Source organism: Macrobrachium rosenbergii, chromosome 43, assembly GCF_040412425.1.
Source record: "Macrobrachium rosenbergii isolate ZJJX-2024 chromosome 43, ASM4041242v1, whole genome shotgun sequence".
In the NCBI taxonomy this organism is placed as follows: domain Eukaryota; kingdom Metazoa; phylum Arthropoda; class Malacostraca; order Decapoda; family Palaemonidae; genus Macrobrachium; species Macrobrachium rosenbergii.
The window spans coordinates 51,814,761-51,823,153 of NC_089783.1; positions in this window are offsets into that span (position 1 = coordinate 51,814,761).

Here is an 8,393-nt window from a genome sequence, read left to right on the forward strand (position 1 = left end):
GGCACAGAAGAGTCACAAACATGGGGTTCCAACGCTAGAAGAATACCTATTGCTTCGTCTCCGCTGCACCATTTGCCTCACCACCCACCACACCAGTCCATTCCCACTTATCTGTTCACTCACAGATTTTGAGACATTAAACCAGGCTTACCAAACTTAAGGCTTGTCAATTAATTCTGTACTGTTTCTAATAATTAACATGAAAACTTAATTCTCAATGGTGACTTCCATAAGTGAAAATAAAATGAATTCTGAGTCATCCTTCTTGCAATAGTGAAGGAGGAGGTCAGAAAGTTTACGAGTAAGTTTGATCTGCATCTAAAGAAATGAATAACGGGCAGGCTGCAACACATTTTTGAATAAGCAAAAGCAACTTTTAAAATTGCTGAAATCACACCTTTACTTCATTTAAGATGTACTGCATTGATTAATAAAGGTAGATGGCATTTCTTAATCCATATTTATTAACTTAAAATAATAAAGAAAAAATATATCGCTGAATTATGTTTTATTTAGCAATCAGTGACATTGAGGTTGTCTGTAGTAACTGGAAAATGCCCTCTCTCCCACGGACGAAACAACCACATCACCCATAGATCTATCGGAGGGGAACAATGGACTCCCAAACTCCTCCCCCTCCCCAGTGACTCCAAAGGTAGATCCTCAGTCAAGATCATTAGCCCTCATGAGTCTTCCGACCCTATCTCTCCCCCCCAACCCCCTGTCGTAGATGATAACAAGAATGATCTTGAGGGGATTGGCATGTGGCAGACTTAAACCAGTAGAAAGAAGAAAAGAGCCTCTCGATTTCCCATTGGATCGAAGCCCAGCAATTATGAATCACCTCACCCAAAACCTGAGAAGAGATGTCACGTTGTTATTCACAATTTGTGGTCGTCGGTGAAGCTAGACGCCATAGTAGAGAGAGTAAAGTTTCTCAATCTCATATCATACTTAAGCAACCTTATTCCCCAGTAACTTCATATCTGTCATGCTCCAGTTTTACAGCCTCTAAATTAAGCCTTTGAGAATCTAGATATTGGATTTGTGAACTCTTTACACTTAATAGTACTTAGTAGTATTACCAGAGTGAGTGTTGCAAGAGAAGTTGAAGTTTAATGATATTGTAAATTGTACAGAATTTTCAGTTGAGTCAGCCAGATTATTGTTGATTGTTTGATTCATCATTGCTTTTGTAATTATGATGTGGCCCATTCAGACCACTGAGCCTCACTTTTAAATTCATATTTTGATCACCCAGAGGATTCATTCCTAAATGAGTGCTAAAAATTTCAACAGAAATATAGAGGAAGAAGCTGAACCAGTAAAGAGAAGGGATAGCAAATAGCATGGATGATGATAAACAGATAAAATAAAATGGTTTCCCAAGTGGATGCTGCAGCTTTGAGGTGCATTCAGGTCCTGTTTACTTCATTTTCAATCCTTAAAATTCTCATGGAACCATACTTTCTAGAAAATAAAAAAAGGGAAAGCACCCTATAAGAATTATTATGGATAGGAGAGTTCAACTCGGCACTCAGCCTGTTAATTCTGATTTGCAATCTGTCCAACTGTATCCTGTGCCTCCGTGGTACTCATACTGATGGAGACTGACCTATTAAATAGTAGTGTGAGCAAGGGGTGTAGTTTTATAGTATGGGGTGAGTGTTTCCATTTGTCCTAGGACTGTCAGGAGAGATGTCCAGGGTAGGCTTATGTGAACCTAAGCTTGTTTTGAAGTCTTGTGGGTAGTCTTAATTGCCACGTAAATTGAGCAGAGACTGCAGATCTAATGAAGTAACGTTGTTTTTGTTACAGCTCACAGTATCAAATAATAATCTTGAGACTGTTATCAGGCTTTGTGGAGCCTTATGTATTTCTGGACATATGGTTCAAGAGAAAGCTGAAGATATCTGGGGAAAACAGTTGACTCACACACTGTATGTGGAAGGTTGAACTCACAGTCTTGCATAGTAGATTGTTATGGTGACTGGGCATATGTTAATTTTCTGTTTGTATAATAGAATGTTTTGGTAAATAGGCATATATCAGTGTACAGTACAATACAGCCTATATGTACTGCAGAACCAATTGAGCCACAAAGTGTTAAGATTCTGTTTGATGTGTATGAAATAACACAGAATGCCTCTGGTAACTTATACCCTGAATTGTAGGTATCTGTCTGCAATAATTAACAAGATTCATAATTGTTATAATTGTTAGAAAAGTGTTCAGCAAATATCTTAAAATACTTGACTTGCTTACTTCAAAATGCCTCATTAACCAACATCTCTTAGTTCCCTGGCATTTGGATAATTTGAACTGTACTGTAGTCCCAAGTTGATTAAAAAAAAACTATGTAGAGCCAAAGATTTATCAGGAAGAATTAAGCTAAGAAAACAGAACCACATTTTAATATTCACATATGTTCTTTGTATTCCAGGTAACATTGAAGAGCAGGAGTCCTTCACTGAAGAAAAAAAAACTACAGTGAAGAAGAAGAAGTTTCCCAAGATCCTTGTCCATTCATTCCATTCAAGCTACAATCCTTTAAATTTGCTCATGCCTTGATGCACACATGTAGATATTGAATTTTCTGTTTTACATTGATGTACTGTGCAATTAACCAATGGCTTTCTATAAGGGTTTCCATAGGTTGAGGAAGATCAAAGTTTAGAATTGTTTCATGGCAGTTGCATTCAAAAAGCATATACTGTACAGTAGTTAGTTTAGGATTTAGGGTGTAGCTTTCATGATGCCTTGGGATTTAAAGTGCTCTTGTTTAGGGTCGTAGAGTTCTTGTAATAAAATAATTGAGAAAAATTGAATTTTCAAGTGTTATCTTGTTAATGATTGCACAGTAGCTTTGTTTTGGTATCTTTGATGACATGAGTTTGTGTTCTTGCATTATGACAGTAGATTTTAGTTTATAAAATGATTGATATCTAGCTGGTGATGTTGTGAGGTAAAGTGTGATGTCGTTATTGCCTTTTGATAGTATGGTATTTGTAATGTTTGTTCATGTTGATCAAGTTTTGAATTCTAAGTACAGAATTTGAAAAGGATTAGATCATGACTAGGGTTTGTCATTTAGAAAGTGATTTTTTGATAATTTAGTTTTCAGATGTCATTTTTTCATGACCATGGATTTATTATTTAACATGCAGTTAATTAGAGTTTAGTTAATTAGCCATCAGTTTTTTACTTTATTTTTTCATGTGTTGTAAGTTTGTAATAGTAGCGTTTGACTTTGTCGAAATGTTTTGGTGGTATTTTTAGTAATTTGTTTTTAACACAGTTATCAATAACCACCTTACTTTTGCAGGTTTGAATAGCTATTTGATTTTTCTGCTTTTAACAGAGTTTGTTCCCATACAAATACAAACCTTCAGTCTTTACATTGGAGAAAGACACCAAGGGAAATTGGCATTCCAGGCCTAGGACTACAACATCTGAACTTGACAGTGACTGGCCTGATGACCTCTTATGGTGAAAAACAGGAAGGGATTTATCAGTACAATAACTATTTCAGTTCTCCTTCAAGGCAGGGCACAGAGTTTGGCTTTACAAGATGTTAGATGCCATCTCCTTACATGAGGTTTCCTGAGCATGTATGGATGCATCAGGATGCATAGAGAGCAGGCAGTCATCATCATGAGATTTTTTTGGTATTTCTGACCATGGAGAGAAAGCCAGCAAGTCTCATCTTTCACACCAAAGCCTGTTGCTGCAGAGAAGACACCCTTGATACCTGTTATGAGGATGCTTTTTGACTCAACCAAAAGCCATGTAATGCATTTTGAACACATAAAGATGAACTGGAGGTGACAAAGGTGTTGCTGATTAGGTCTCCTGCTCTGAAATCCTTGACTGGGGTTGATAGGTCTTCAGAAGGATGAGGCAGTAGTGGCAGAACTCAGGAATGATTCTGTATTAAGATCAGTTCACTAGTTATGTATTTGACCTGCCACCAGCCATGCTGGTTTGGATATCATTGTTTTGGACATAATTATGGATGTCAGATTGAGGATGGAGGGATAAGGATGCAGCAAGAGGTACGATAGATCAGGGAATACCCCTCACTTGTTTTCATTGTCCAGCAAGAGACTGTGGGTTCCCTCATATTCAGGGCATCATTCTCCTGCTACAGAAGTAATTTTTAATCAGGGTCCAATATCATCCTGTCTATCCTAGTCACCTTCATGGTGAAGGAGGGGGTTACCTTTGGCAGAAGTAATCTGTAGCCAGTATTTTATCTACCCCAGAAGACCCTGTAATAAGGGATACTGTATAAGCTCTCTAGGCATTCTGATCCTTCTGCCCCTGTAGGTTGACTTCTTTCCTGGGGCTTCATGTCATCCCTGAGCCTCAGGGAAGTATACATTCATGTCCTAGTTTATCTGTCATCGAGGAAATACTTTTTTTTTTTCTATTTGGAAGTGGAAGGCATTTCATTGTCAAGTTGTGTTTCAGCCTAACAACTGCTCCACAAGTCTGTCTTGGCTCTTGTTACCAACAATAGTGTGGGCACATTGGAATGGAATAAGGAAATACTGTACAGTATATGGACAATGGTTGGTGGTGGTTACAACTGTGGCAGAGTTGCAACAGTATCTGAACTTTTTATATCCGTTATGTCAGCGCTTGTGACTTCTTATCAACTAGAAGAGTTTGAACCTAAACCCCTCAAAACAGAAGTAGCTGTGGTTTGCAAAGAGAAAGACATGGTCAGGACATTGTCATTCTTGAACCATTAGTTTTGTTGCATTCTGGATCATGTGACCATTTGGCAATCCTTGACTGGACATCTCATGTTGCTGGAAAAATTGGTCTTCACACAGCTGCTGCTTCCACAGCTGCTGTAGATTCAGGTTGTTCCAGATGTAGCTAACAAGTTTTTTTTTTTTTTTTTGTAGGTTTTTTGGAAGGTTGTTCTAGCTGTAGCTAACAAGATTTTTTTTTTTTTTTGAAGGTTTTTTGGATGAATACCCAGGCATAGCCTTAGAGGCAAATAAGGTTAGCATAATTCAAGGATTGTCACAGAATGAGACACCGTAATAGCTGACAGTCATGTCAATATAGTTCCAAGATCTTCTCAGGAAGGCACAATGTAATGACAGACAGTCTTGATTGGGGAAAAGTAAGTACTTCCATCAGAGTAGCCACTTAATTCAGAGATCTGCAAGGCTTTTTGGTATCTGTGGAGTAATACCATTGGTAAATCTGTTCTGAGATGGGCCATAACCACAAGTTCCATTTACTGTTTATCCCAGTTGACCAAGCATCCTAGAAAATGGATGTGATGTGTGTCTTCAGTGGGACAGCCTAAACTTGTACACTTTCCTGTCATTTTGTTTCTGTATCAGGTACAATACTGGGTTAAACTTAAGCCCAAGAACATGAATATGACTGATTGCTCCCCTCGGGAGTGATTTCCTGACCTGCTATCAATGTTGATGGACAATCCCAGGATTGTATCATAGAACTCTTTGCTATCTTTTCCTTGTTTTCTATCATGGATAACAAGGACCCTCTTTTCTGACCAGTTACGGATATTTGATATCACCTGCAAAGAGCTTAGAATGTGACAACTACAGTCTTTTCCTCTGTACTGGGCAAAGGAGGAAGCAGGAGATGACGATGTGATCTACTGCCTAAGGCAGCAATCCTGAAAGCCTACAGTAATGTCAGGTGGCAAGGCATAACAGTTCCCAACATCAGACTCTCTTCCACTTATGTGGCTTTTAAACATGGTAATGATGTGCCTTTGATTGTAAATGTAGGCAGTTGATATTGTCACTATGTGGCTTTTAAACATGGTAGTGATGTGCCTTTGGTTGTAAATGTAGCCAGTTGATAGTGTCACTTCACCCTTTGGGAGTTTTTATGTAGGTGACATCTTACTAATGTTTGGATTTGTACTGATTGGCACCAAGTATTTCCTTCTGGGCAAAACATTTTTTGAGAATTTTCCATCTCTTCCACTTCTTCGTAACTCCATTTTCATTCTCTCATTAATAGAAAATCCAAAGATGAAATCTTATGGCCATACTTGCTTCCATGGCTAATGTGAATGACGAGGGGATTTGTGGTGGAATTAAGAAGCTTAGCAAAGAAAAACAATGCCTCACACACTGGTTTCATATTTACTAGGTGTAACCCTCTAACTTGTTAGTTGAGAGTTACACATAGTAATAAATGACCAACTATCAAGTTGGTCATTTATCAGTGACCAAGTTATTAGTGATCAACTTATTTGTTGGTCACTGTTGCATAGCAGGCTCCAAGAGCTCTCCTGGATCATGTTATGTCTGGGGATAGAGACCATGAATGTAGGCACATATGTAATTAATGGGATTGTATGATAAAGTTTATTTCATGTTTTAAAGACTCTGGTGTACTTTGCAAAAATTGTAAAAACAGAGCTTTAGACATGCCCCTTTGAGTTGCATTAACTTGACACTCTGTAAATCTAGTGAGTTGGACCATTTCAGTTTTCTTGTTATTGTTGAGAGTATTACCTTGGGAGTTTGGTTCAGTGAAAAAATTATAATCTATGAAATGGGGCAGAAAAAGTTTCAAGTTGTATCATAATTTTGCCAGGCTCTGATTTTTTTTTCTAAAGAAACTGTAGATAGTGAGAAATTTTGGTTATATGTATTCCTCCTTTATGTGATATTTTAAATATGTTTTATTTGTAATACATGTATCTCTCTCTGTCTCCCTCCTTTTTTCAGTTTTTCCCTTAGCCAATTGTGGTGTGGTTAATTAGCAAGGGAACTTTAATAAGGAAGAGAAATTTTGGCTATAATTTATGTATTCCTCCTTGTTATGTGATATTTGATGTTTTAAAAAATGTCTCTCTCCTTTTTCAAGTTTTTCCCTCAGCCAATTGTGGTGTGATTAGTTAGCAAGGGAACCTTAATAAGGAAGAACAGTGTGACTTACATATCATTTTTAAAATTTTATTTTGGTTTGCTTTTTGGAACCTATCCCACTGTGATACAAGTTATTGCTGTACTGTATCTAGCTTACGGGAGCATGTTAGTTAAGTCAGTACATATTCCAATTGTCATTTGTTTATTAATTCTCAGCACTTGTACTGGTTTCTCATGTTTAGCATGTATTCCTTGTAAAATTATTTGTGATATTTTTGTGGTCAAGTTTGCATTAATAGTAGCAGTTTTTTTGTTTTTTATGTTCTTGTAATTCTGTGGTGCACTGGAATTAGGCTGCAGCTGTATTCGTAAGAGTAACTCCCTTGATGAGAATTGAGGACCTGTACTTTTGGAGCCTTTTATGGGGTAATATTTTTTCCTTGTCTGGACGTTTAAAGAAGGGAGAATGAGCCTAGTGGAGCAAGATTAGATTTTCCAGTAAAAAACTTCATTGTTCAGACAAGTGTATCCAGTCCTCTCTGTTCCACGTATTGAGGGGCATGAAAGTAGCTAGGTTTCTGTTGTCCAGGGGTGTTCAGAAATGGTTTGCACCAAATAACGTCATCCCATATACTTTGCTGTAGTTGGGCAAATGTGGAAATGTGCTTCAGTGTGAAATGAAGGATTTTTAAATACACTATCAGAAGTGACTGTAGGACCTTCTTGATTTATTACTTTCTGGCCTTCATTGAGAACAAGCAAGGGAGTGAGGAATTTCTACAACTCTAGTGCTTTTTAGCTGTTCATTCAATGGTTTGCCAAGCAAGGAAGTGAGGAATTTCTACAACTCTAGTGCTTTTTAGCTGTTCATTCAATGGTTTGCCAGAGTACTTAATATTTGGATTCCACCTGGATAACTGGACTACTACTTGCCTGTAGGTTATTTGACTTAGCAGGCTGTTCGTGACCAACTGCAGCAAGTTTGGCTGTCAAGAGTTGCAAATCACTTGCTCATACCTAATGATGTTTCATATACCCACTGAACGCTACACATGTAGGGGCGTATGTGCTCAGAAGATAGGAATGGTATAATTGAGGCAGTAAGGCGAGTGATGTAGAGTTGCTGGTATTTACTAATTTATTAATCAAAACTCTGGACATGTCATTAACAATCATGAGCAGAAAAAAATAAGATTTAAACTGAGAACAAGAAGGGCAATACAGCTGAAATATGTTGCATTTTTATGCATAGGCGACTGTGTCTGACGACAGAATACTTGATACAGTAGACGTTGTTTCTACAGCTTGTCCCTAGTCTATGTTTTTGACGACCATGTGTCGGAGGTCAGCCCTCGTGGTCGGTCCTCGTTTTATGTTTCTGGTGGCATCTGCCTGGAGGCCCCCAGCAGGGGGCCTACAGTATCCCCTCCCCCAAGGGAGGCCTGTCAATCGATACCCAGGTTGCTCTTCCATCCACTGACATTTGGTAGGCTTTGTCTCTTTGCTGCAAGATTT